This window comes from Ambystoma mexicanum, chromosome 10, assembly GCF_040938575.1.
Source record: "Ambystoma mexicanum isolate Mex_15411 chromosome 10, UKY_AmexF1_1, whole genome shotgun sequence".
Classification (NCBI taxonomy): Eukaryota; Metazoa; Chordata; class Amphibia; order Caudata; family Ambystomatidae; genus Ambystoma; species Ambystoma mexicanum.
The window spans coordinates 3,153,269-3,180,298 of NC_090932.1; the positions used below are offsets into that span (position 1 = coordinate 3,153,269).

Genomic DNA, 27,030 nt, shown 5'->3' on the forward strand with positions numbered 1-27,030 from the left:
GATCCGGGGAGGGAGGCGGCAGACAGCAGACCAGCGGAGGAGCCCTGGAGCAGCCGGCAGAGGCCCAGTGCACCCGCTCAGGGATGTGAGCAGGAAGGCCCTACAGCAGAGAGGCGGCTGCCAAATAGTATGGAGGGTTTAAATTCCAGCGAAGCTCGAATTTGAATTTGTCTGTTTGCCTTCACCACCCCTTCCACTGCTATTTTAGCTAACTTCTTCAGTACTAGTTTTGCTTCCTCCGCCTGCAACCTTTAAGCGGTTTCCTTTTCTCGTTCTTTTGTCTTCTTACAATGGTGTATTATCGTCAATTGCTGCCCACTTCTCCGCTTCTACTTCCTTGGGCAATCCCCTTTTGATAACAAAATAAAAAAGAGGAACTGATCGGTCCCACTGGCCACCAGTCTCCGTTTGCTACATCTCCTGCTGTTTTAAAATGTATTGACCGGCATCTTCACCGTCCAACATTGTATACTGCATTATGTATTGTAAGTCAGGGGTATCATGGTACGCCTGTGGCAGCGCGTCGCACACTTGTGCCTTATTATTATTAAAAGGACCCCCAATCGTGCCCATTATCTAGTTTTACTCCAGGGTATCCTGCCTTGACCCACATGTCTCCAGCCTGGTCCCTCACGATCGCAACAAATAGGCTTTTCTTGTCTCCTACAGCCAAAGGAACCCCCTCTGTTTGTTTCTCGAAGTTTTTATCCATCTGCACCCATGGCACATAATTCGCCCTCCCTGGTTCCTTGTGTATCAACGGCATTTGCTTGTGTAGTGCTCGCCCCGCTTTCCACTCACCACTTCCCTTTTTCCTTGCCACTGCTAGCCGCCTGAACCTGCTCCTAAATCGCTCATCCAACAAACATTCTACCCTTGGCATAATTTCTGGAGCCCCTTGCACCTCAACTCCCTCTTCTTCGAACTCTTCCATACTGTGCCAGTCTCAGTCTTGTCCCTCTTGGTGCCCCTCCCTGTCTGACCTTACGTTCCCATAACCTGCACTTTGTGCCCATCGATCTTTACTACTGTGCTTCTCGTCACGCACATCCTTAATGGCGGTGCTATCCAATCTGAACAGAATGTCCCTGCCTTCCACTCGCCCAAACCACACCCTTGTTTGTTTTCCTTTTCTTTTATTGCCTTCATCCTGGTCTACTCTGCTTGCGTTGCCTCCAATGCCTTCTCTTACTCCTTCAGTTTAGTGCTATTTGGATTTGGTGGATATGGGGGTGGAGCAGTGGCAGGCTCGTTGGGTTGGTGTATCCTGTGGTTGGGTGGGTGGTGAGTGGTGAGTGGATAGAGGCCCTCTCTAGGCACAGGCTGTGACACTGTTGTTGTTACTACATTTGTGGGGCACTACCTTCGCCCTGGCGCATACACCTGGCGGTATCCTCCACATCCAACACCATTTTCCACATGTCTAAGATCTCTTTTCGTTTCTGCAGTTGTTTACACTAATACTTAGCGATTAGAAACGTGCTCATGTGCTCTAATATCTCTTTATTATTAGAACTGTGCTCTGGCCCGGGGTGGGGCATTCCCCTTTGGGTATCTACAAACCACTGCTTGTGGTACTTCTCTATTTTATCCTTGTACAATGGCAGCACACTGTACATATACTCCAGCGGAGTCACTGCCCCCCTATTAACAATGAAATATTCAACAGAACCTTTTAGTTGTACGTCGCACAATGTTATCATAACCGTCCCTACCAATCCTCCGTTCCCACATCCCGGACGCCTGCTGTTCATGCAAACCCCTTCCCATCTTCACTCACTCTCACCCTTCTCACACAGCACAGTCCCACTATTTTCAGTGACCCTCCCCAGGCCTCCACCGAGTTCACAATAACAGCTCGATACACTAAAACAATAAACTAAAATAATAAGCTAAAACAACAACCACTACCTTTTCTCTTTCCCCTGCCTGAATTATATTGGGTACAGGAAGCCGAGGCCTCTAATTTTAGAGCTCCTACCCTTGTATCCTCCTTATCACAGTAAAAAATTGCGCCACCATCTCCCCTTGCTCTGAGAGGTTCCCACAATCCTTTTTTCCTCCTTGTAATCTCCTTAATAATAATATAAAAATAAAAAAGCTGCCACATGGCCTTTTCCACACTATTCTGTCAGCCACATATGCACACACTTCTTTTTCCCCACTCACCCTTACACCTTTTTTTGTTGCTTGTAAGAGGTGTTCTTAGTTTTGAGTGTTGACCCAAGCTCCTCTGTCACGGGGTCCCACCAACGGCCTGCACTCGCCTAGGAGCCGCGCCCTGCTTCGAAGTGCAGACAGGTATTCTGTGAAACCACTTCCTGTACACCACTGCGGGTTACTTGCTTGGGACTGGTCACTATAGGTGGGCGCGGCCCCTCTGCAGATGTGGCCTGGAAGCCTCTGTTTTTGTGGGGGTCGCTGGGATCACATCGGGGTCACCAAAAATGAAAAGAAGCCCCTCAACGCTCACACCAGAAATAATGCAACCCACTAAAGAAAAAAGCCCAGCACACCTCTTGCAAGGAAAACCAAGTTTTTATTTTCACAAAAACAGAAATGCACCACTCTGCTGCCACGGAAAGTTCTGCTAAAATCAGTACGAGCAACATTTTATGAAGGCAGACTGCATCATCAGTGATGTAAATTACATACTGTGCAAACCCGTGTGGCTGGTTGGTCTAGAACCTATACACTGGATTGGCTACCTGCTCCATAAGGAATGCCAGGCCATTGGTCCCAGCCCCTTCTGTCCATCTTCCTCCACATGGGTTCCTCCTCTCGTGTCATCAGTGTGACGTTACCACTGATTGACAATTATGTGAAGAAAAGCAATACATGCTCAATCTCTAACCTGATGTGCACCTTGTACTACAGTCATGGGCTAAGAGGATACTTCGAGGCTGTGGCTTCTAACAAACTACAGCTTCATTCGAGAGACGTTGGCGCCCTCCCAAAGTTCCCCACCCTCGTTTTTAGCTATGTTGTTTTACCCTCCCAGCACCTTGCAGCACAAATCGCGCAACCGATGGTGAAGGTGACTGATCCCTGTTTTCAGATCTTCTCTAATCGATTGGGGGTTTAAGTTTTATGGTTGGTGGTCTGTGACTGGTATCTTGGAAAGCTGAGGGTCTTGGGGCTGGCGCTTTTGGGTGCTATTACTTAGTGCTGGGACAGGAAGGGTCGGAGGCTTGTGGCCTCCTTCTTGTGGGATTGCTTTTCATAGTTTATTTATTTCATTTGTAAAGCGCACATACAACCTGTAGGCTTTGAGGCGCTGGTGCAGGTACAAAGTGCTAGCCGAGCTAGTAGGGAAACAGGCATAGTTACGTACAGATACAAGGTAAGAGTAGGTAGATCCTAATGGCAGTTATCATACAAACACACAGAATCATGAGTCAATGTAGTTGATCCTACAAAATAAACCTTAGGGAAAGTTGCATACAGGTACAGGGTTATATAGGTATGACCTAAAGGCAGTTGTTGTGCAAACATAAAGAAGCAGACCCGACTGTCCGTTATCCTTCAAAACAAAACCTCTGGGCAGTGGGGCAAAAGATAGTTGAAGGGCAGGCGAGTGGCCTGTGGTAGGGAGTTCAGGTTTAGGTGAAACGCTGAGTTTTTAATGCTTTGCAGAAGATCCGGTAGGATTCCTCTACCCTCAAGGCGGGTGGGAGGTCGCTCCAGAGCTTTGCAGCAAGGTAGGGGAAGCTGGAGCCTCCGGCTTTACATATTTTCACTTTGGGAACAATAAGTCTGTCAGTGTAAGGGGTCCTAGTGTGTCTTGAGTTGTGGGCTTTGACAATACTTTTGGAGATGTATGGTGGAGCTGTGTTGGAAAGGCACTTGTGGGTGATGGATAATGTTTTGCAGATAATCTGCTCCTGAATGGGGAGCCAGTGTGCATCTCTTCTGGCACTCGAATTGTGCTCTCTTTTCGGGATGTTCAGGGCTGCTCTGAGGGCGTTCTTCTGGATAATTTGAAGTTTGAGGATGTTTCTGGATGTGGTGCCATTGAATAGGACATTGCAATAATCGATCTTGAATGATTGCATGGGCAATGGGTAGGCAAATGTTTTTTGAGAGGAAGGGTCTGGCTGCATTGAGGATTTTGGTGGCGTAAGCTGCCGAGGAGGCCATGGCACTTACTTGTCTGGTCATGTTGAGTGAGGCATCTAGGTAGACCCCTAAGGTCTTTACGGTGTTAGAGAGTGTAGTGTATAGTGAGCTCTTAACCCCCCGTGGCTTCGCAGTGCGCAATCTTTCTGGGATATGAAATGTTGGCAACATGAGACCGTGAAGGGTTTATGAATCGCTGCAGCTCTGGCTTTGCTCACTGGTGCTCAAGCTACAATCTATTATCGCCTGCATACACTTTCTATGTATGTGACTCGAGAGCAAAGCTAGGCCTCAATTCCAATATGGCTGCTTCTATCTAAGATGGGTTTTGATTCTCCATGCATGCCAGGGCAAACACATGCAAACCCCTCCCCACAATATGGCCTCTTGCAACATCCCCCTGTCCCCTGTTACCTCCCCTAACCCCTGCTGCACCTTCACATGCCTTTTGGTTTCATCTGAAAGCGCTAGGGGGCCTGGGAAGGTTGTTTCTCCTTCCCAACACCCAGATTACAACTTTTAAGAGCCTCAAATAGGTTCTGCCCTCGACCCTATTGAGCACCCTTTCTACGTCTATGGATAGAACATGCTCCTGCCAAGGTATGTGCAGTAGCAATATCATGTTATCTTCCATAACTCTGTTGGGTATAAAGCCTGTTTGGGCATTGTGGTTTTTTTGGGGTTACCTGCTGGGGCCTATTTGTGATAATCTTTGCCAATAACTTCATATTATTATTAATCATTGAGATTCGCCTCTGGCTGGAGCAGAGTGTAGGATCTTTATCCAGCTTGTGGAGCACAAGAATGCTAGCCTTACAATTTATTTTTTGTGTCAAGCAAGACGCGCAAATGTTTCAAATGCTGCTTCGCTCTGCAAGCTTTCTAGTCCAGGTGCCTTATTTCTTTGCACATTTGTGATGGATTCATGTACTTGATTTTCTGTGATTGGATATCCTTGGTACGTTCTATCTGACTCACTGGCTGCAGCTAAGTCTATGCGCTCAAAGAAGGACTTCATGTGGGGTCTCGAGTGGTCTCAGAAGTATGAAGGGTTTTATAGAATTCACTGTACATCCTTTCAATGTTACCTTGCCACCTATTCCCCGTGTACAGTATCTCATGTGCCTAACCACGTTTCTACCACTATGTCGCACAGCTTCACACGTCCTATTAAGTATTGCCTATTTAAATTAGCAACTGCATTGCCCATCAGCTTTGCCCAGCTCTGCATAGCCAGTGTATCTTACTTGCTGTACTGCCTATCAGAATAGCCTTGGTTACTACTTATTGTATTGAATATTAGACCAGCCTGTGCTTCACTCATTGTATTGCCTACAGAACATCCTGTGTTTATACCTACTGAATTACATATTAGAACAGCCTGTGCCTTACCCACTGTACCACCTTTTAGTTCAGCTTGTGTTCTTATTGCCTAGGAACCTACACCGACACCTACCTGGTTCGCTCTTCGCTTGTGACCTCGTGTCATGAATCATGCTTTTGCTAATGCCGTCGTCAACTTAATGTTACTTTGCCTTATAAGTACTCTACTTCATCCAATTCCTAGGGTGCACATTTCAGCCATACCCTCCCCATTTCAGGGTGGAATTAAAACTACTGCTAACATGACCCTCAGGCCTTCCTTGATTAGAAAATTTCTACCACGCTCCAACCAAATCAGGCCCACTTACTTTCTGTCACCTCTCTTTCCTACACAGGATGAAACACCTTTGGTCTCAGAAGCTACCAAACCCTCACCCGACCTCATAACGCCAACTTAATGGATTCAGCGTTTCTCAAGCAGCCCTAAACCCAACCAACCCTGTATCACAAGTTGGAGAAATCTTAGATTAGGCTCTAGACTCACCAATCTTGCTTTCACCTCCACTATACCGAACACTGGGACTCCCCTCAAGAAACGCATAATGAGCCCTAAATCTAAACTAAATGCTGAGCCTGGCACCCCATCCCCCCACTTCAACTGCCCAGACAAGAACATGGTTAAGAAAACACACAAAACTAAAGGAGCACATATTAATGGCAGATCTTTAGTAGCCCGTGCCATTGACATCGCTGACATTATCATGGCCAACCAGTTAGATTTCTTAGCCGTCACAGAGACTTGGCTCCACAGAGCAGCTGGCCCAGCCCTTTCTTTAGCTGTCCCAGAGAATTTCACAATCCTCAGGTTGGATAGAGAAACCTCTAAACGGGGAGGCATTGCTTTCATCTCCAAATCTTATTTGGGATTGAGAGCCACCCAGCACATGCCTCTACTCTCTGCTGAACTCCTCTCAGTTAAATTACCCCTATCAGCCTCACTTACCATCACCATGCACCTTGTTTATAGACCTCCTGGCCCCATCATTTGAAGAAGACAAAACGGCCCTCCTTAATACTAATACTACACCTGGCTCTCAAACTATAATATTCAGCGACTTCAATTTAGGCTTGACCGATCCAAGCCATGCCAAAGCAACTATCCTAGCAAACACAATCACCGAAGCAGTCCTTACCCCCAGGAGTAATGCACCTACGCACACAAAAGGCCGCACTCTGGACTGCAGATATCAGCTGCAAAACTTCCATAACCACAACTGAACCCTGCGCTTGCACAGACCACTACCTGATTTCGTTCACCATACAAGACATCCCACAAACCAATTCAGCCAAGACCATGGCCCCTTCAGCATTAACAAGACATAAAAGTAATATAACAGTCAATAACCTCTTGCCCCTCATCCAACCTATTACCAACCCAGCTAACCTCGCCTCAGACCCTATGGCACTTGTTGACTTGTACAACAATACTATGAACCTAGCTATCGACTCAATTGCCCCGCTTAAACTTAGTAAAGAAAAAACAAGAGCTCACTTGAACTCCTGGTTTACTCCCAGCCTGAAAGCCTTACGCAATGTGAAAAGACATGCTGAAGCTAAATGGAAAAAAAAACATCTCTATAGCAGACATATATAAAAAGGAAATCATTCAAACAAAAAAAGATACATTTAATGAAATAATTTAAAAAGCTAACTCGAGCACAAGGGAACTCTTCTCTAGCCTAAGGGAATTAGAATCCCTACCACTCCTAATGACGTGCATTAAAAATAAAACCTGGTGTATGGACATCCAAAATGCCCTTTGCAACAAAATATCCATGCTCCAAGAGAAAATTGCAGCCAAAAAAACACGCTACTTAAGAATGTATTAGTGACACAAGAAACCATACTACAAAAAGTCGCCACTAAACAAACTAAACCAAGCAATCAGTTTAAATTCAAACCTATCTCAATTCAAAAGGTGGAAAATATCATCACCTCACTTACACCCTCCAGATGCCTTGGGAACATCTGCCCAGCTCCTAATTATTAAAGAAGCAGCTAGCGACCTAGCTCCTTTCATTACCACATTCATTAACTCCTCCTTCAAAACCTGTTAAGTTCCCACTAACTTGAAAGACGCCTGGGTACTATCCCTCTTAAAAAAGCCAACTCTAGACCCAAGCGTACCCACGCACTATAGGCCAATTACAACGGTACAATTTCTCCTCAAAATCCTTGATAAGGCTGTATACCTCCAGATTCAATCTTCTCTGGAGATTAACAACTTACTAGGTACCCGTCAATCAGGATTTAGACCAAGACACGGGACAGAGTCTGCCTTTATCGACCTAAATAACCAAATGGACGAGCGGACCCAGTACCAATCACATGTGGAGTACCACAGGGATCCTGAGTCTCATATATTCACTAAGCCTCTATTCGATCTACTAGTCTGGATGTTGCATATACCAACTATGCTGATGACGCCCAGATTCTCATCCCTATCCCTATCCAAGAGGACTATGACACAGATGTAGCCTTGATCAACAAAATCTACCTATTCATACAAACCTGGATGGCCACCCATGGCCTATGCCTCGATGATGAGAAGACTGAGCTCTTTCTTACTCATTGGGTCAACTAACAGGCTGAACAAACTCTCTCCACAATATAATTCCTTCATCATTGATGGAATAAACTTCAAAGTCTCCAAGGAGGTAAATACTTTAGGTTTTTATCTGGATTTGGCACTAAACCTCAATAAACAAGTCAAATCCACAGCCTCCGCCACTAGCTACACGTGCAAACTGATCCACACATGCAAACCATTCCTTTCCATGGAAAGCTGCATTACGATTGCACGTGCTGTCAAAGCTGGACTATTGTAACGCCCAGTATTCGAGTACCAGTAAACATAACGTCAGTGAACTGCAAATACTCCAAAACGCAATGCCTTGAACTGCCATAGGCCTCCCGAAAACTCATATTTCCCATGCCAGACACTCCACCACTTGGCTCGCCCTAAAAGACAGAATAAAGTTTAAATCATTAAACCTCACTTTCAAATGTCTTGCCAACAAGGCTCCTCAATACCTGGTGGAGAGTTTCACCAGACATACCTCAGAACACCCGATCAGAAAGGCGCAAACCAACAGTCTTAGAATCCCTGAATTCAAACTCAGAAAACAGGAGGAACCAGCTTTCCAGTCATGGCTGCCCAATTATGGAACTCCATCACTGATGCCTTAAGAGCTATACCATCCTTTCATACCTTTTAAGAATAGTGCAAAACTATGGCATGACCATTGTCTACATATATATATTCTCAGTCATAACATCAGTAACTTCTTTAGTAAAGGATTGTGGGCGTGCAATTGCACCTTGCAAACCCATTTACCATATCATCCCACTGTTAGATCGTTGATAAAAAAAATAGGTAACACTATCTAGAGAAGAATTGTATTTAAGTGTGTCGCATTGTGGGATGTATATGGAGATTAGATATCAGTTGAGTTGAATAGGATTGGAAGCGTGAACGTTTGAGCATAGATGAGGTACAGTCCCTCTGTTGTCTCATCTCCTCAGTGTGATGTGTGGTTTACAAAGGCCTGGGCTTCTAAATCCAGGAGAGCTATTGGATGAGTAAGGACCTACCCTAATGTAAAGGCACATTTAAGTGATGGGCCTTTGAATCAGTCATCTTGATTGATCTCTCAGCTTGGCGTCCTTTGGAGTGGGTTCCGTTCTCATGGTTGTCCAGTCTCCTCCTGGTTTGCTGGGAAAGGATTTATGATTTTAATATCTGCTTCATCTCTCTTGATTTGCTTCTGATTGCACACTGTATCCTAACTGGCCAACGCTGTCTAGGGCATTGTGTGAAAGATATGTATTGTTGACATTTAAATTATGGATCTACACTAGGGTAACATAACTAATCTGTTGTCCCTGACAGACAGTCTCATCCCACAATTGTGGTCAAGAAAAACAGACAGTCATTTTCATAAAACTCAAAATATATTTAAAAGAAGTAAGTCTATTCAAAGATGGTCTCCAGCTTTATACCAGAAAATCACTACAATTTTATATACACATAAACCATCAACAAAACGATTTACCCTGCCTATATGAATGTAGCTACTTAAATGTACACAAACATTAATTTCCATAATCAATTCTAGGTATATTATACACTGTTAAGAAGGATTTCTGAACTCTGATCAGGAGGGGCAGAGGTTCAGAAGGCCAACCTAATTTCTTGGAACAGGATAACATCTGGACAAGCCAGGCCAATCAGGGTAGCTATGGCAGGCGGTCAGAACTAAGTCTCAGGAGGGGTGAGGGTGACTGCAGGACCTTAATGAGCACACAGAGCAAGGACACTTACAAATTTATCCAGACAGGTGTTATATCAAAAATATAGACACATTTATTACAAGGCCTTTGTAACATAGACCATAGCACAGAATCACAGTAACACTAAGTAAACCACTACATCACACTCAATACAATATATATACAAGACTAGGTGGGGGTCTAAAGGGGTGACTGCACGAAGTATGTCGACAACCTAGATGGGAAGGAAACCGGCAGTGCACTTAATCTTTAGGCCCAGTTCTACATCACTAATTCACCTAACTAAGAGGCAGTCCAAGCCCTAAGAAGAGGGGAGCCTTGTGCTCAATAGTACATGCAATGCAAATGCACGCAGTTGTCCAATGGGCAGAACAGGGTCTATTCAGGGGTCTGCAGCAGCTGGGGAAGGTGGATAAGGTGATGAAGAATAGGTTCCCACTATTCAAGAAGGACCTCCACTTAAAGGCAGAGGCAGTTCGAGAGTTCAGGATGGAGTCGCTATTTCGCAATAGCAGTAGACAGGAGAGGGGCCCCCAGGGGCCACTTGTGCGTAAAAATGGGCTCTTGTGCTAGGGGCCACCATTTGGGGTATTGAGTACCCACCGGTCCCTGATGCAAGCAGACCCAAACTTCGGCAGCTCAGTCCACTTCGCTTGCAGTTTCGAATGTGGCAAAAAGGACGTCTCGGCACCTTTTTAGTTCCTGAGATACAGCGATGATTCCCAAACGGGGCAGTGGCGATTTCTCTGCTCAGGGTGGATGAATCGACCCAGTTTCACTGCAGCAGGCTTCAGGGGCAAGAGGGTCACAAATGCAGCGGACTTGCAAAGGACGTTGCCGCGACAGGGCCAACACAGTAACCGTGGTTACTCCGGTCCTGGCGCACTCGTCTCACTTCAGACCTGGGAACGCCAAGTGTACGAAATTCAGTGTGAGGGTGGCGGGGACACAGAGCTTGCAAGGTACCAAGTTTCAAGGGCCTCCTCGAAACGGCGGCGGAGACAGAACAAAGGTCCTGCATAAACCGGTCAGCTCACTTGTTGGTTCCAGGGCCACTTCCGAGAAAGCTTACGTGCAGGGTTTGGTGAAGGTGCTGAGAATAGTTGGTCCCACTATTCCAGTGGGTCAAAGCGTCTTCACAGACCCTCTAGGACGACTAGATGCAGAGGGGTCCCACAGGACGACAGCGGGCTCAGGGTGCCAAACCTTCCAGCAGGTCACCAGCGGTTCCTCGACTCAGCTTCGTAGTTGCAGGATACTTGGATCCTATCCTTTGTTCAGTGAGAACTCAGGAGATCAACCTGGTAGTGGTGTTTTCAGACTCCTCTTATCCAAAGTTCCCCTAGCGCCAGAACAGAGAGGACCCAATGGGAGATCTGCTCACAAGCACACACTCCATACGTGGACCAATCACGATCCACGGTGGTCCCAGGCATTCATGGCCCGCCAGATTCTCTGGCACCCAGGATGTTTATTGGAATCAGACATTCCAGCCCAGATCCTGGAGGCACACACACAAGGCATGCAGAAGCCCGCGAAAACATTGGGATTTGCGGGAAAATGCATGACCAAATAAGGACTGGCCCGGGTCGACTCTACCTAGGGAATGTGAAGGGGCAAGATGGCCAAAGGACAGGACAAAGAACCTCGTGGCATGGCCATTCTGGAGCCAGGCCACCTATTCGTGCAAAATGCGGTTAACACGGCAGGAAAGGGTTAAAAAGAATGCGAAAAGATAGCTGTCAGCAGTCCTATCCACGACACATCTGCACATTTCATAAAAAGTCCAGTCAGAGTATCTAGGGCCTCTGGAAATGATTATAGACCCAAGTGTGCTGTATAGTAAAAAGCTGCAACATGGGGAAAGGACTAAGAGAAACAAAGTCTCCCAGTACTGACTGTCTTAAGGGCATGTCAGTTCCCCCATAGAACAATGAGCGAAAGACAAGAGGAGTGCATCTGAAGGCTGTGCTTCTCTGGCAAAGTCAGTCAATGGTGTCTAAACAGCAGCAAAAAGTTTGGGGGTTGACACATGGAGGAAAAATTACATACAACTATGAAATCTTTCCTAACATGCACTCTAAAAGATACTATGCATTTTAAATGCACTCCTGTCATTCCTTCTATAAAAGCAACACAGTATACTTCAATACTAGCACTGCCCCTTATCTGCTTATGTGTGTACATATTGATATGAAACCATTTCAAAACTTCTTCAAAAATACTTGACTTTTTCTAGTATCAAAAACAGTATGGTATTGGAGAAAAGGTATTATTTGTAAACAAATTTGTTTTACATAGCTGGCTTGTTTAAGTGTGGGGTTGTAAATATACTGGTTATGTGCAGATCAACTAAATGTAGTCGAGAACAAATGATGACTGAATGCTACAGGAAAGGGTAAGGAAAATAATACTCTCAAAGATTGCACACTCTTCTGTGAACACGTGTGCAGTCCTTTCAGAATAAGTATATGCAGCTCTCTCTGAACATGTGTGCACCTTTCAATCTGCATGTGTGTACATCTTTCACTGTACATGTGTGTAGTTTTCAATCTACTCCTATTTATTTGCCTTCAGATTTGCAAGTTTCTTTTGGGCTTGAGGTGTAATAGTCTGCAGTAACAGGTACCATGTTAAAACACGCTTGTCCGTTCATATTACACCTAAGACTGCCTGTGCGTTTCAAGATAAGGGACTTCAAGGATTTAACACTTTGCATGATTTTCTGTGAACTGGATGAATTTTCGGTGCTCAAATCTGTTGCGTGAACATATAATTTACGACTAAACTCACCTGGCCGCAAATATGTCTGATACCACATTAGGAAATAGTAATTCATGAGGACACTCTGATGTGTGTTTCTAGCTCGGCACAAGCCAAGGATTGTGTTTAATGGTGCTTAATTTTACTAAAACATTTCTGTAATTAAGTTGCACCAAAATGCTGTTGGTACCTCCTAAATATAAAAATTATTTTGTAAGGTAATGAAATCTCACTTGTTGTTCAAATTAAATGGGAGACACAGGGCGCCATATTTAACACTGCACCTTTGTCACATTAACATCCTCCCCTTTGACTCCCAGCCCCTTTGATTCCCGTAATTTTACCATGGATAATAAAATGGGCAATTGGCATTTATTTTGGGGGTTTCTGTACTTACATACTACTATGTCCGTTCCCCTTTCCTCCATACTTTTGGGACATTCCGTCCATTGGTACGGGACGGGAGCACTTTTGAAGCATCCGAAAATAATAGTTTTTGTCCTTTTTATTTTTACACTGGGCCAATGCACGTGACCGTAGCCCCACGTTCCTGAGCTCCGCCCCACGCATCGCCCTTAAGTCCTTTTCTCTGCACGGTCGGGGTCAGACGCACTTGCATCTTGGGGAATGTTTTTTCTTTTTGTTCCCTTGTCTTTCATCGTCCTGCTCCGGTTCCATGCTCGTCTTCCTTCCGTCTATGCCGATCTTGGATTCGTGTCCTGTTCTTCATGCAAATGTTGTTTCGCGAGGGCGGATCCCCATTCTTTCTGTCTGGAGTGATTAGGCCGTTACACTCGTGGGACCCTTGCTTCTACCGCGACTTCCTCTCCATCCGTGCACTCCAGTCGGCCTGTCAGGTGGGAGGAGGTGTTCCAACGAATTCATTTAATTCCATTCCTGTTCCGCATTTACAGCAGTCTATCGAAGAAAAAAGGAAGCGTCCGGTAAGTTCCTTCCTTTTTAGGGTACCCCGGCCAGGGGACTCCTTTCTGGGGTCTTCTGGTTCCGAAAGGGGGCCAAGTGGCTCTGGTACCAGGGCTCTCCCTGAGGTGTCCCAAAAGGGATCTAGGCTGGACTCCGGAATTTGTTCTGAGGCCCCCTTTCAGGGGGCTGTCCGGGCCGGATCTTAATCCAAGGTTCCCCATCTGGGGGCTAAAGTTAGGCCCAGTATTTCTGTGGCTGTTGTCATCAGGGTAGTTCCTGAGGTTTCCAGGTCTGAAACTAAACATACCGAGACTAGTCTCCAGGTTTCCTGTACGCCTGTACGGTGACTAAAGGCACTGAGATTACCCCTGAGGATCCCTGACTAGGGGCTATAATTCAAACTGGCAAGATCGAGGGGCTCCCTCAGAGGGCTCTGGCTACCCGGAGTGAACCTAAGACTTCCACAAGCAATCCTGTGGTCGAACCGATCCTGCTGAGGGGGCAAAGAAGGAAGGCAAACGCCTTAAATATTCAAGTACCGGCACTGCTGAGGTTCCCTCACCGAGGGCTAATTCTTCAGCAGATTCTAAGGGGTCTCAAAAGCACTCTAGATCTGCTAGCACCGGCTCTGCCGAGGTTCTCTGTCACAAGGCTAGAATGGACAAAAAGTCCCCTGATACCCCTGTGGTGACAATGGCCTCACTGACACCTGTGACGCAGTTCACTTCAGGCAGTAACAAAATGGCGTCCCAATCCACACGGTCTGAGGTGGCCATTTTGACGACTTCTCTCACACCAGCGTTCTCAATGGCTGGTACAGAGGGGCCTGTTTTTGGGGCCAGCTCAGCCTTTTCCACAGAATGTGGACAAGAGGAATCGGTTCTGCCCTCCAATGTATTGGCGTGCTCATTTTCAGCTGCCACACAGTCTCGCTCCCTCCTACATCCGCACCCTTAGTTGGTGGATCCAGCTGGTGGAGGGCCACCCTGGCAACCAGCCTCTTTGCATTCCTGGTGTATGCCGCTTCAGAGCGGCCTTTACCCACTCCTGTGCCTAGATCTTCCTCTGAGGACATGTTTTTGACAAATTCCAGCCCCTTATGCACTCAGACCAGATGAAGGCATACCTTAAGGATCTATTCAAAGAAATGTATCCTAAACCTCTCGAGCCGCAGCCTGCTCAGGCAACTCCTCAGCAGTTTGTGGTAGTGCCACCCCCTCCTCTTCCAGTGGGGCCCCTTCTCCACTACCACCACTGCCTCCACGTTCACCTGTACTTAAGACTCCCACTGCGCAGTCAAGTCTGCCCACAGGGTCTGAGGTGCCACATGCTACGGATCAGTTCTCTGTTCCCACCGCATTGGATAAAGATCAGGCAGACCAGGATAGCGAGGACCCACCCCACTCTGTCAGAGCTTTTCATGAACGGGTTCTGGATATGATGACGTTGCTAGATATTCCGATATCCGAGCCTCCGGCTCCACAAGAAGGTGTAGTTTCAGGTGCCTTCACTTTTTCGACACGGGAGCGCGTGGGCCTTTTACTTCAAAAGGATGTGCTAGCTGAAGCATGCAAGGTTTGGGAAAACACTCGTTCTGGGCAGCACCTGCACAGGAAATTTGGCGCTTGTTACAAGCTACACTAGTCAGACATCCCCTTGACTGCATGTCCAATCCCCTCATCAACAGTGGTAGCAGCAGCTATGCTCTGGTCTAAGCCTTTCTAGACATCCCCTACGGCAGCTTCTCAGGTTCTGTCCAAGGAGGACAAGCTTCTTGATGCCATTGGGGGAAAACGTTTTTTCCAATTCTACTCTCCAGCTGCGACAGGCGAATACCAAGGTCATCCTGGCAGTGGCAAATCTCAAGCTGTGGAAGGAGCTTTTTGAGTTTCAGGAATGTATCCCTCTTGACAGGCTCGAAGATTTTAAAGAAGGCTTATCTGATGCCAGAGTTCTGGCTCAGGACCTTCTGGAGGACACAGCCCATCATGTAGACAATTCCGCTCATGGCCTTATGGTTGGAGTAAACATCTCCCGCCAAGCGTGGCTGCATGCTACAAAAGTTCTCGAAGAAGGTTCAAGACAAAGTACTTGATCTTCCCTTCAAAGGTAAAGAATTGTTTCACTCCTGCACCATTGAGGAACTTAATAAATCAAAGGCAAGCATGCAAACAACTACATCTTTGTCTATCCTTGCCTAATTCCCAGCTAAAGCGGCCTATAATCGGCGGTCTGGTGGGCCTTGCTGCAAGCAACAAAGGCAAAGTGGCCGTTTTTTTCTAGGTCATAAGCCTCCTCTTCGGCTGCTAATAAACCATCTAAATGATGTTTTCCATCGGTCGCAAGAGATTCTGGCGGGAGGACGAATATAGTCTCATCTGGAGGCGTGGCAGACCATCACAGAAGACGGATGGGTTTTGTCCATCGCCCGAGCAGGCTTCCGCTTGCCCCTCCCTCATACCCCACCCTCTCATCCTCCTCTTCAGCAGATGGATGCCCTCCATCAGAACCGAGTTACAGAAAGTTCTAGACCTCAGAGCAGTGGAAACTGTTCCCTTGCGTGGCAAGGGGAGAGCTATTGCTCTCATTTGTTTACAGTGCCCAAACCCAACAAAGCTGGCCTGCGCTCTATCCTCGACCTCTCCAACTTCAATCTCTTCCTACCCCAAGAGAAATTCAAGATGATTACGCCCAGCTAGATAAGGTTGTCTCCCGGGAAGGACGATTGGCTCAGTGTGGTACATCTTCAGGACGCTTACATGCATATCCTGATCTGGGGCCCACATCGGAAATACCTGCGGGTTTCCGTGGGAACGGAACACTTCAGTATCAAGTGCTACCGTTTGGTCCCAGCTCTGCACCACGTGTCTTTGCGAAGATGATGGCGGTCATCGCAGCAATCCTCAGATTGCAAGGAATTAATGTATATCTGGATTTGGACGATTGGCTTCTGCAGAGTCCTTGCCCACGGCTGCAACAGCCAATCTTCAGTCACTCCTCCTGTTCCAACTGGGGCTCTCTGTGAACTGGCGGAAATCGTCTGACGGTTGCTTAAGACCTGATTTTTCTAGGTTTCCGTTGGGATACTCTCGGTGCCAGAGTGTTCCTGATGAAGGATAGAATTGTGGACTTATCAGCCACGTGCCAGCTTTTCCTTCAGTCCTCCCACATGTCGGCCTGGTGGTTTCAGAGGCTGCTGGGCCTTATGACTTCTTGCGTGTTAGCCCTACCTATTGCAAGACTGAAAATTAGGCGCACACAGCTTGCTCTTCGGAACTGCTGGGCTCAAGCTGTGGACCCGGACTCCAAAATGATTCCGGTTCCATGCTCCATGATGGCGGATCTTCAATGGTGGTCATTCGCCAGCAACCTTTCAGTAGGGACCGCCTTCCAGGAGCCCTGCCCACAAGTCATGCTTACAACAGACTCCTCCCTTCTAGGGTGGGGGGGGCAACACTCTGTCACCTCGAGGTATACGATCTGTGGATATCCCAGGCCAGAATGTCCCATATCAATTACCTAGAGCAGTTTTTCTAGCATTGAAAGCTTTTCAGCCCTCTATCATCAACAGAGTGGTTCAAATTCTCACTAACAATTCCGTAGCAATGTTTAACATCAACAAGCAGGGGGGGTACCAGGGTCCCCTCCTCTGATGGATCTAGCTATCCGGATTTGGTATTGGGCGGTCCAGCACAATGTCTGGCTACAAGCCATGCACATTCCAGGTCACATCAATGTTGCATCAGAATCCCTGAGCCACCAGTCTGTGTCGCGTTACGAGTGGGAGATGAGCAGCGATGTTCTTAACAGGATCTTCCAGCAATGGGGTTCTCCAGCGGTGGACCTCTTTGCAACCTCAACTAACAGGAAACGTCCTCTTTATGCTTCCAGGGGCGGTCTCGTCTTCTTTGGAGGATACTCGAGATTCCTTAGAACAATATGAAGGTTTACGCCTTCCCGCCTTTGCCATTGATTCATCAGTCGTTCTGGAAACTCGGGAGCGCTTCCAACTGGACTTTCCTCTTCATAGCTCCTTGGTGGCCAGCCAGGTTCTAGTTTTCAAAGCTGCACCACCTATCGGTATGCACCCCGATCAGTTTGCCGCAGATTCCTGACCTCCTCCACCAGAGCAATCGCCAGTTGTGGCACCCCTCCCCTCAATCCTTCAGCTTGGCAGCCGGGTGCCCGAGTTCAGGTCCTTAGTGCAGTTTAACCTTTCAGATGATAATATGCACATAATTCAAGCAGCACTGCGAAGGCTCAGTACAAAAGCAAATGGCTTTGTTTTTGTCATTGGTGTCTAGCTAAACAGCTTGATCCTCGACAGACTTTTATTGACTGTGTCTTATCTTTTATATCAGACCTTGCAACCTCTGGCATCCACATATTATTGTGGAGGAAGTACCTATCTTCCATTGCAGCTTAGCTGTCTACAGACAGTTGCTCATTTTCACTGGCAAACCCAGTAATAAAGAGGCACTTGGCAGGTCGTCTTCGTCTTTCCTCCGCTAGGTCTCCTCACCCAAAATGGGACCTGAATGTGTTCCTTACCGCTTTGTGTCATAAGCCATTTGAACCTATGGCCACTAACGAGCTCAAGTACCTTGCTTGGAAAGTGGCCTTCTTGATTACGGTAACATCTGCAAGAATAATAAGTGAGCTTCAAGCGCTCTGTCTAAATCCCATTCCCAACGTTCCACAAGGATAAGGTTTCCTTCCAAAAATGGTCTGAGTTCCACATAAACCAATCCATATCGTTACTGGTTTTCTTGCTGAACCCGGTCTGTGATGCAGAGAGGGTTCTACATAACCTAGACGTCAGACGAGCTCTGAAGTTTTACCTCGACAGAACAAGTTCTTCACAACTCTTTGTTACGTTCGGTGACCCAAAAGGGAAACCTGCTTCAAAAGGGTCCATCTCACGCTGGATCGCTTCACGTATCTCAGAGGCTTACACAATTCAAGGCCTCCAGCCCCCAAAGGGAATTCATGCACATTTGGTCTGTGGCAAAGTGGCTGCTGTTGCCTTCCTGAAATATCCCTTGGGAGTCCAAAGCCAAGGCTGCTAGGTCGGCTCCCCCTTTGGCTTTTTGCTGACTTTGGGGCTCATTACGAGTCTGGCAGTAGCCCTGTGAGTAAAACCAGCAGGCTGCCGCCGGACCTGTAGCGAATTACCGGCGCCGGACTTGCCGGAATTACCGGGGCGTTACAGCCCCAGTGGCCCAGTAAATCCAGCGCCGACAATTCTGCAAATCCCCAGTCCCATAGGACTCCACAGGAATGGGGACGGCGGCACCATGTCGTAATGGTGCTGGTGTTTCCGTGCATCTCTGTAGGCGGGTGCCGTTACGCCCACCAGGTCAAACCTGGCAGGCGGAACGGCACCCACTCGCAGAACTCATAGATTGTCATTCCGGAAAATGGTGCCGGCACGGTTCTACCAGCACCGTTAATTCCGGATCAGCAAACTTGTAATGTTTGTCTTGTCTTGGAGAAGAAAGGGCATTTTGGATTATACCCATGACATTAGTTTCAAAGGAGACACAATAACTTTGATGGGACAACCCATGAAACCACGCATGAAGAGAATTACAATTTAATCAGAAATATAAAGAGAGATCTCCACATATACCACCAAGTCATCTCAAGCTCGGGCCTTGAGAACGACCAAATGGGTCGAAACACATGTCGGCTGACTTTTGTTTCATGAAAATTACAAAGAATAACCCACTTTGTCGGACTTTGAAGATCAAAAAAAGCATTTGTCATAACTTTTGTGTTATAAGTGATTTGCCATTTACACTTACAGAGAGAATCTGTTTATGCTTGAGCGTGAATACGATCTCTCAGCGGGTTTACTGGTGTATTTTAGCCCACTCCTGCTTCTGCTTTTCTGCTCTTCATCTATGCGATTTCCTTTCAGCTTGGTGTTTAAACCTACACAATTATTTTTCTTTGACTGTATCAATGTCATTGTTTTTCTGTGGCTTAACTTTCTTAGTTATTATAGGGGCAAGAAGATCCATGGCGTCTTTCAAGGCAAAATGATACACATCACTTTTTTCCTCCAAATTATTTTATAATTTTGGTTCAAACTTGAAAGTAATGGAGTCATTGATGTAACGCTCACCTGATTCCCGTAGAGGCGCCGGTCTTGACTGGGCGTATACCGTATCTTCAAAGGTGATGTGTAACACACGGCTGGCTCTTTGGGCTGGACCTCTGTGCACTGTATGTCTGACTCGAAGGGTAAGATGTCTGCAGATAGAAAATATGGGATTAAGGAACTGGGTTATTGAATGTCTCTCTCTTCTTCCCTTTCTCTTCTCCTGTAGAACCCCAAAGGTTAACGCTCTCACCTTAGGTAAGTGAAGGCCGTGCTCTCCATCTGCCTCGGGGCAGGGTGCTGTAACCAGTTTCTTCACTGGATAAGGGGAGCAGGCCTCTTGACTTCAGAGGACTGCTGTCCGTCGTTTACTGCACGAACGGTAAGTTTCGAGTAATTCTAATGTCTTTAAAGTCTTTAGTAATGATGTTTCTTGTTTTGCAGGGTTCCGGCGATGGCGGATGACGGGCTGAAGTGAGTTGAAGATGGAGCCCGTGTGATGAATAGAAGCGCCTGGAAGCACGTAAGTAAGCGCTTGTTGCCTGCTTCACGATGCGCTCTGTCTTTTTATTTTGCAGGTACAAGTTTGGAGCGGCTGCAGGGTGCCGGAATACCCACTGGGTTAGATGTGGAAAGGGGTAATGGCACGTGAGTACTAAAGTTCCCCAATGTCTTTAAACGCACCTTGTTTTGTCTTTCAGATGCGGGATGCAGCGCCGAAGGCCTCCGGAGCGTGCGAAGAGTTGGTAAGCTTTTGTCTTTCAGATGCCGGAAAGCAGTGTGAAGACCTCCGGAGCGCACGAAGAGTAGGTAAGCCTTTGTCTTTCAGATGCCGGAATGCAGCGCGAGGCGTTGGTGACAGCCGATGGACCAGGTAAGTGAAGAGCTGTCACTGAAGACCGTAATGCTAACCTGTTCTTTCTTGTCTTTATAGGTGTTGCTGAAGACTGGATTCAGGATGGTAAGCCTTTTTCCTTAGGCCCAGGATCAGATGCAGAAGACACGATGAGCGTTCTGCTGCAGAGGATGCAGAATAACGCAAAGCAAGATTCATCCATCGGGTGTGGTTTAAATAGCCTCCTGTAGTGCTTAGGTGTCTCCTTCCACAGCCACGCCTAGGTAAGAAAAGAGTTCCTGCTTTCCAGAAGAGTTCCAGTGTTCTGAATCTAGGGAGTGGCTCCTGCCCCACCCAACAGGAAAAGTAGTTCCAAACAGAAGAGGATCAGAGGCTCAACTGGCAGGCAAGTAAGCAGCATGGTCTGCTGCAGGTAAGTCCACCCAAGCATTATGAGCCCGGCGCTTCCAGCGCTGGGACTGGGCATATTTATGAGCCTGGTGCCACTGGCGCCAGGACTGGGTCCAAAAGGTCCCAATTGGGACTGGTTGGCACTCGGAACCTGGGTTATGGATCTGCTTCCAAGGGAGTTGGGGAAAACCCTGACCTTTTGGAAGCACAGATCATGACAGTACCCCCCCCTCAAGGCCCCTCCCAAACCGGGCTTCTCCGGGGGTTTTGGCTTGTCAGGAAATGTTCGGTGAAATCTTTTGATTAGGCGAGGAGCGTGGACATATTCAGCAGGTTCCCAGGATCTCTCTTGGGGGCCGTAGCCTTTCCAGTCAATTAGGTAAAATAGTTTAGATTTGGAGATCTTGGAGTCCAGAATGCTTTTGACTTCAAACTCGAGTTCTCCATCAACTAGGATAGGTTTTGGAGATTTAGTTAGTCGGGTTTGAGGTTGCACGGGTTTTAATAGAGAGACGTGGAAGACCGGATGTATCTTCATGTGCGGGGGCAAGTCCAACTTGACCGCTACTGGGTTTACTATGGTAGTGATGGAATAGGGACCAAGGTATCTTGGGTTGAATGTGCGTGGCCCTTTTAGAAGTAGATATTTGGTGGATAACCAGACTTGATCCCCTACTTGATATTGAGGGGCTTCCTTCCGGTGTTGATCTGCTCCTTTCTTGTATTGTTCTTTAGCCCTTTGAAGGTGAGAAACAGCTTCCTTAAAGGCTTGGGTGATTGTAGAATGCAGGTAGTCTACTGCTGGTGTTTCAAGATCTTGGAGGGGATCCAACTCCGAGGTTCGAGGGTGACTGCCGTACAAAAGAAAAAACGGGGTTTTCCCAGTTCCCGAATGGACAGAGTTATTGTAGGCATATTTGGCTATCCAAAGGATGTCTTTCCAAGTTTTTTCAGTTTGTTGCAGCATGCAGCGTAAATACTGTTCCAGAGTTTGATTGGTCCTCTCGGTTTGTCGGTCGGTCTGAGGGTGGTGACTGGTCGATAGTCTCACATCAATTTGAGCTGACCGACAGCAACTTCGCCAAAAATGAGAAATAAATTGACTACCTCGATCCGAAATTAGAACCGAAGGAAAACCGTGCAGTCGGACGATGTTTTTCGAGAAATTCTCGGGCCAGAGTTGCTGCTGTTGGCAAGCCTTTGAGCGGAATGAAATGCGCCATCTTGGAGAATAAGTCCACGATTACTAGAATCGTATTGTATCCGGAGCATGGAGGTAGATCGGTGATGAAGTCCATAGAAAGCGTATGCCAAGGGCGAGGTGGGATGTCAATAGGGCGTAAGAGGCCTGCTGGTCTTTCCTTTTGACTCTTGTTTTGGGCGCATACTCCACAGGACATTATAAAGTCTCTGATATCTTATTCCAAGACGGCCACCAGAAGTAGCGCTTGATCTTTTCTGAGGTCTTGGCCATACCGGGATGTCCTTCCATTAAAGAATCGTGATAACAAGAGATTACTTTTTTCTGTAAATCTGTGCTGGGTAGGTATAATCGTTCTTGGAAATACAATAAGTTGTCCTTTACTGCAAAGTCCTTTCCCTGCAGATGCCAATTCTGTATGTCTGCTGGAGTTACAAGTTGCCTGGCTTTATCCTTAACTTCCTCTAGGGATTCTGTGGCGATTACACCCAGAATTCTTTGTTCGGGAATGATTGGTACAGGTTTAGGGTTGATCAAGTGTTCTTCCACTCCCATCCGAGAAAGGGCATCAGCTTTACCGTTCTTTGTACCAGGTCGATAGGTAATTATGAAGTCAAACTCGGCAAAGAATAATGCCCAACGGAGTTGTCTAGAGGATTGGGCTTTTGCGGTTTTCAAATATTGCAGGTTTCGGTGATCCGTAATCACAGTAACGGTGTGTCGGGCCCCCAGCAGATAATGTCGCCAAGCCTTAAAGGCAGACTTGATAGCCAGAAGTTCCTTGTCAGTAATCGTGTAATTGATTTCAGGAGGCGAGAATTTGCGGGACCAAAATGCCACGGGATGCAACTGATTGGTTACCGGGTCCTTTTGTGATAGAACTGCCCCCATGGCAAGGCTTGAAGCATCAGTTTCCACGATGTAGGGGAGTTCGGGCGAGGGTGTTTTAAGATTGGTGCAGAGATAAATTTAGTCTTCAAATCCTGGAAAGCTTGTTCCGCCTCGGTAGACCATTCAAACCGTTTGTTTTTCTTTAACAAGGCAGTGATGGGCTGGACTATTCGAGAGAATTCGGGGATAAACCTGCGGTAAAAGTTAGCGAAGCCTAACATGCTTTGCACACCTTTTACGTAGGATGGTGATGGCCATTTGAGAACTGCATCGACCTTCTTTGAATCCATACGCACTCCGCCAAGTGATAATATGAATCCCAAGAATTCAACTTCAGTCACGTTGAAAACACATTTTTCCAACTTAGCGAAAAGTTTGTGTTGACGCAATCTTTCGAGGACCATTTTCACGTGTTTCCGATGTTCAGATTCCGATGAAGAATAAACGAGGATGTCGTCAATGTAAACAACAACACACACATCTATGAGCTCTCTGAGGACATCGTTCATAAAATATTGAAAGGCGGCCGGGGAATTGCAAAGTCCGAAGGGCATGACCTGATATTCAAATAGCCCATACTTGGTGCGGAAGGCCGTCTTCCATTCATCGCCCTCTTTTACTCGTACCAAGTGGTAAGCTCCTCTAAGATCCAGCTTTGTATATATGCATGCTTTTCTGACTTGGTCCAGGAGTTCAGGGATCAAAGGTAACGGATATCTATTCTTAACGGTGATCTGGTTCAGGGAGCGATAATCTATACAAGTTCTAAGGTCTCCTTCATTTTTTGGAACGAAGAACAAAGCTGAAGAAGCAGGGGACTTGGAAGGACGAATAAACCCATTTGCCAGGTATTGATCCAGGTATTGTCGAAGGTGAAGGTTCTCAGGCTCGGTGAGGGCATAAATTCTACTACAAGGAGGAGTAGATCCAGGTATCAGGTCTCTCTGGCAGTCATAAGACCTATGAGGAGGTAGAGAGTTAGCCTGATCCTTCCGGAAAACATCTTGGTATTCTAGGTATTCGGGAGGTAACTGGGGAGTCTCTGAAGAAATTGCTGCCAGTGCAACACCAGGTGGAGGGTGACAAGTAGAGAGACATTCTGGAAACTGGACCGTTCTTGCTCGCCAATCGATCAGAGGATTGTGTTTCTCTAACCAAGGTATTCCTAGAATAATCTGAAACTGAGGGGCCTTGATCACATCGAACACGATCTTCTCATGGTGTCCATCTTGACTTACTAGCGTCACCTCTTGAGTGGTATGCGTTACTGGCACGGAGGCTATCTCTGTACCATCCACCGTAGTAATGATGTCCTTTACAGCCTTGGGACAAAGAGTTAGATTCATCCTCAAAACCATTTCATGATCCACATAATTGCCGATGGCACCGCTGTCGACGTAAGCTTCAATTACATGTAATCGATCCGGATTATCAGGGCTAATGAGGACCATAGGTATCACGAAATGCGAGGTCACGGAACTGGTTTTCACGCTCGGCAAGAGGACCTCTATTCTTGTCGGGCGAGGTCGTTTCCCTGCTCAGAGTTTGTAACTTTGGTAACTGCAGCTCCTACTGCCTTCTTGGCAGGTTTCACCGGACAGTCTCGAAGAAAGTGCCCTGAGTTTCCGCAATAGAGGCATAATTGCAACTGTTTTCTCCTTTCCCGCTCCTTTTGTGTTAGAGGACCTTTCAGACCCCCTATTTGCATGGGTTTCCCGGAGTCTACTCCTTTGGAAGGAGTTGGCGGTTTGGAAAATACTCGAGCATCAAACTAGGAACGATCGGCCTTCCTGTTCTGCAGTCTGTGATCTATTTGAACGACTAAGTCTATATAGTCCGAACAATCTTGTGGGGGATTCACTACTTGGGCTAACACATCTTTGAGCTCTCCACGTAGACCTCTATAAAACAGCGTAATCCTTTTGTCCTCAGGCCATTGAGTTTCCACTATCAGTCTGTTGAAAGACGCAATATAAGCCAAAAGGTCTTGATTACCTTGTCGCAACAAAAGAAGCTCATTGTCCAAGGCCTGCCCCTGTGAATGTCTTGCGAACAGTTTTTCCATACTGAGCTGAAAAGCTTGAAAATCATGGAGGACCGGATCATCTTGATTTACTAGAGGGATCGACCAGTCTGCCGCATTGCCACTAAGGTACGAAAGCAGGAAAGCTACTTTAGCTTGATCAGTTGGAAAGGCTGCTGGCTGGCATAAGAAATGCAACCGGCACTGATTGATAAATACTGCAAACCTCTTTGGGTCACCAGAAAATCGTTCGGGCGGAGCCAGAGGTACATTCCCAGGTAGGTTGATCTGCACTGGATTCATAGAGGATGTAGAAGGAAGATTTCCCCCAGATGCGGGTAACGGGGTCTGTACGGCTTGTGACTGTAGCAATTGTCTAGCGAGATCATCTGTTCGCTCCTTGGAAATAATCAGTTCCCTTCTTAGAGCGTTCGTTTCCTGACGGGCTGCATGCACTTCTGCCCTTAGTTCCCCAAGTAACTGGGCTAGCTGGTCGGTATCCGAGGTTTCCATAGCGCCTGGACGGGAGTTTTGTGGTAGGCTTTGCATTCTGTAACGCTCACCTGATTCCCGTAGAGGCGCCGGTCTTGACTGGGCGTATACCGTATCTTCAAAGGTGATGTGTAACACACGGCTGGCTCTTTGGGCTGGACCTCTGTGCACTGTATGTCTGACTCGAAGGGTAAGATGTCTGCAGATAGAAAATATGGGATTAAGGAACTGGGTTATTGAATGTCTCTCTCTTCTTCCCTTTCTCTTCTCCTGTAGAACCCCAAAGGTTAACGCTCTCACCTTAGGTAAGTGAAGGCCGTGCTCCATCTGCCTCGGGGCAGGGTGCTGTAACCAGTTTCTTCACTGGATAAGGGGAGCAGGCCTCTTGACTTCAGAGGACTGCTGTCTGTCGTTTACTGCACGAACGGTAAGTTTCGAGTAATTCTAATGTCTTTAAAGTCTTTAGTAATGATGTTTCTTGTTTTGCAGGGTTCCGGCGATGGCGGATGACGGGCTGAAGTGAGTTGAAGATGGAGCCCGTGTGATGAATAGAAGCGCCTGGAAGCACGTAAGTAAGCGCTTGTTGCCTGCTTCACGATGCGCTCTAACTGTCTTTTTATTTTGCAGGTACAAGTTCGGAGCGGCTGCAGGGTGCCAGAATACCCACTGGGTTAGATGTGGAAAGGAGTAATGGCACGTGAGTATTAAAGTTCCCCAATGTCTTTAAACGCACCTTGTTTTGTCTTTCAGATGCGGGATGCAGCGCCGAAGGCCTCCGGAGCGTGCGAAGAGTTGGTAAGCTTTTGTCTTTCAGATGCCGGAATGCAGTGTGAAGACCTCCGCAGCGCACGAAGAGTAGGTATGCCTTTGTCTTTCAGATGCCGGAATGCAGCGCGAGGCGTTGGTGACAGCCGATGGACCAGGTAAGTGAAGAGCTGTCACTGAAGACCGTAATGCTAACCTGTTCTTTCTTGTCTTTATAGGTGTTGCTGAAGACTGGATTCAGGATGGTAAGCCTTTTCCTTAGGCCCAGGATCAGATGCAGAAGACACGATGAGCGTTCTGCTGCAGAGGATGCAGAATAACGCAAAGCAAGATTCATCCATCGGGTGTGGTTTAAATAGCCTCCTGTAGTGCTTAGGTGTCTCCTTCCACAGCCACGCCTAGGTAAGAAAAGAGTTCCTGCTTTCCAGAAGAGTTCCAGTGTTCTGAATCTAGGGAGTGGCTCCTGCCCCACCCAACAGGAAAAGTAGTTCCAAACAGAAGAGGATCAGAGGCTCAACTGGCAGGCAAGTAAGCAGCATGGTCTGCTGCAGGTAAGTCCACCCAAGCATTATGAGCCCGGCGCTTCCAGCGCTGGGACTGGGCATATTTATGAGCCTGGTGCCACTGGCGCCAGGACTGGGTCCAAAAGGTCCCAATTGGGACTGGTTGGCACTCGGAACCTGGGTTATGGATCTGCTTCCAAGGGAGTTGGGAAAACCCTGACCTTTTGGAAGCAGAGATCATGACAATTGATTCACAAGTTAATTTATTAAGATTTTGACCTGTTATTTCAACATTATTAGCCCTCGGAACCCTTTTTTTAT

At 47.0% G+C, this 27,030-nt stretch overlaps 1 protein-coding gene and 1 pseudogene across 2 annotated transcripts in view; one reads left to right on the forward strand and one right to left on the reverse strand.

Moving 5' to 3' along the window:
* LOC138491096 (zinc finger protein 33A-like) overlaps positions 1–27,030 on the forward strand; it is a 512,100-nt gene that overhangs the window by 335,693 nt on the left and 149,377 nt on the right. The window lies entirely within an intron of this gene.
* The window catches only part of LOC138493390 (septin-10 pseudogene), a 35,445-nt pseudogene continuing 16,725 nt past the window's right edge, over positions 8,311–27,030 (reverse strand).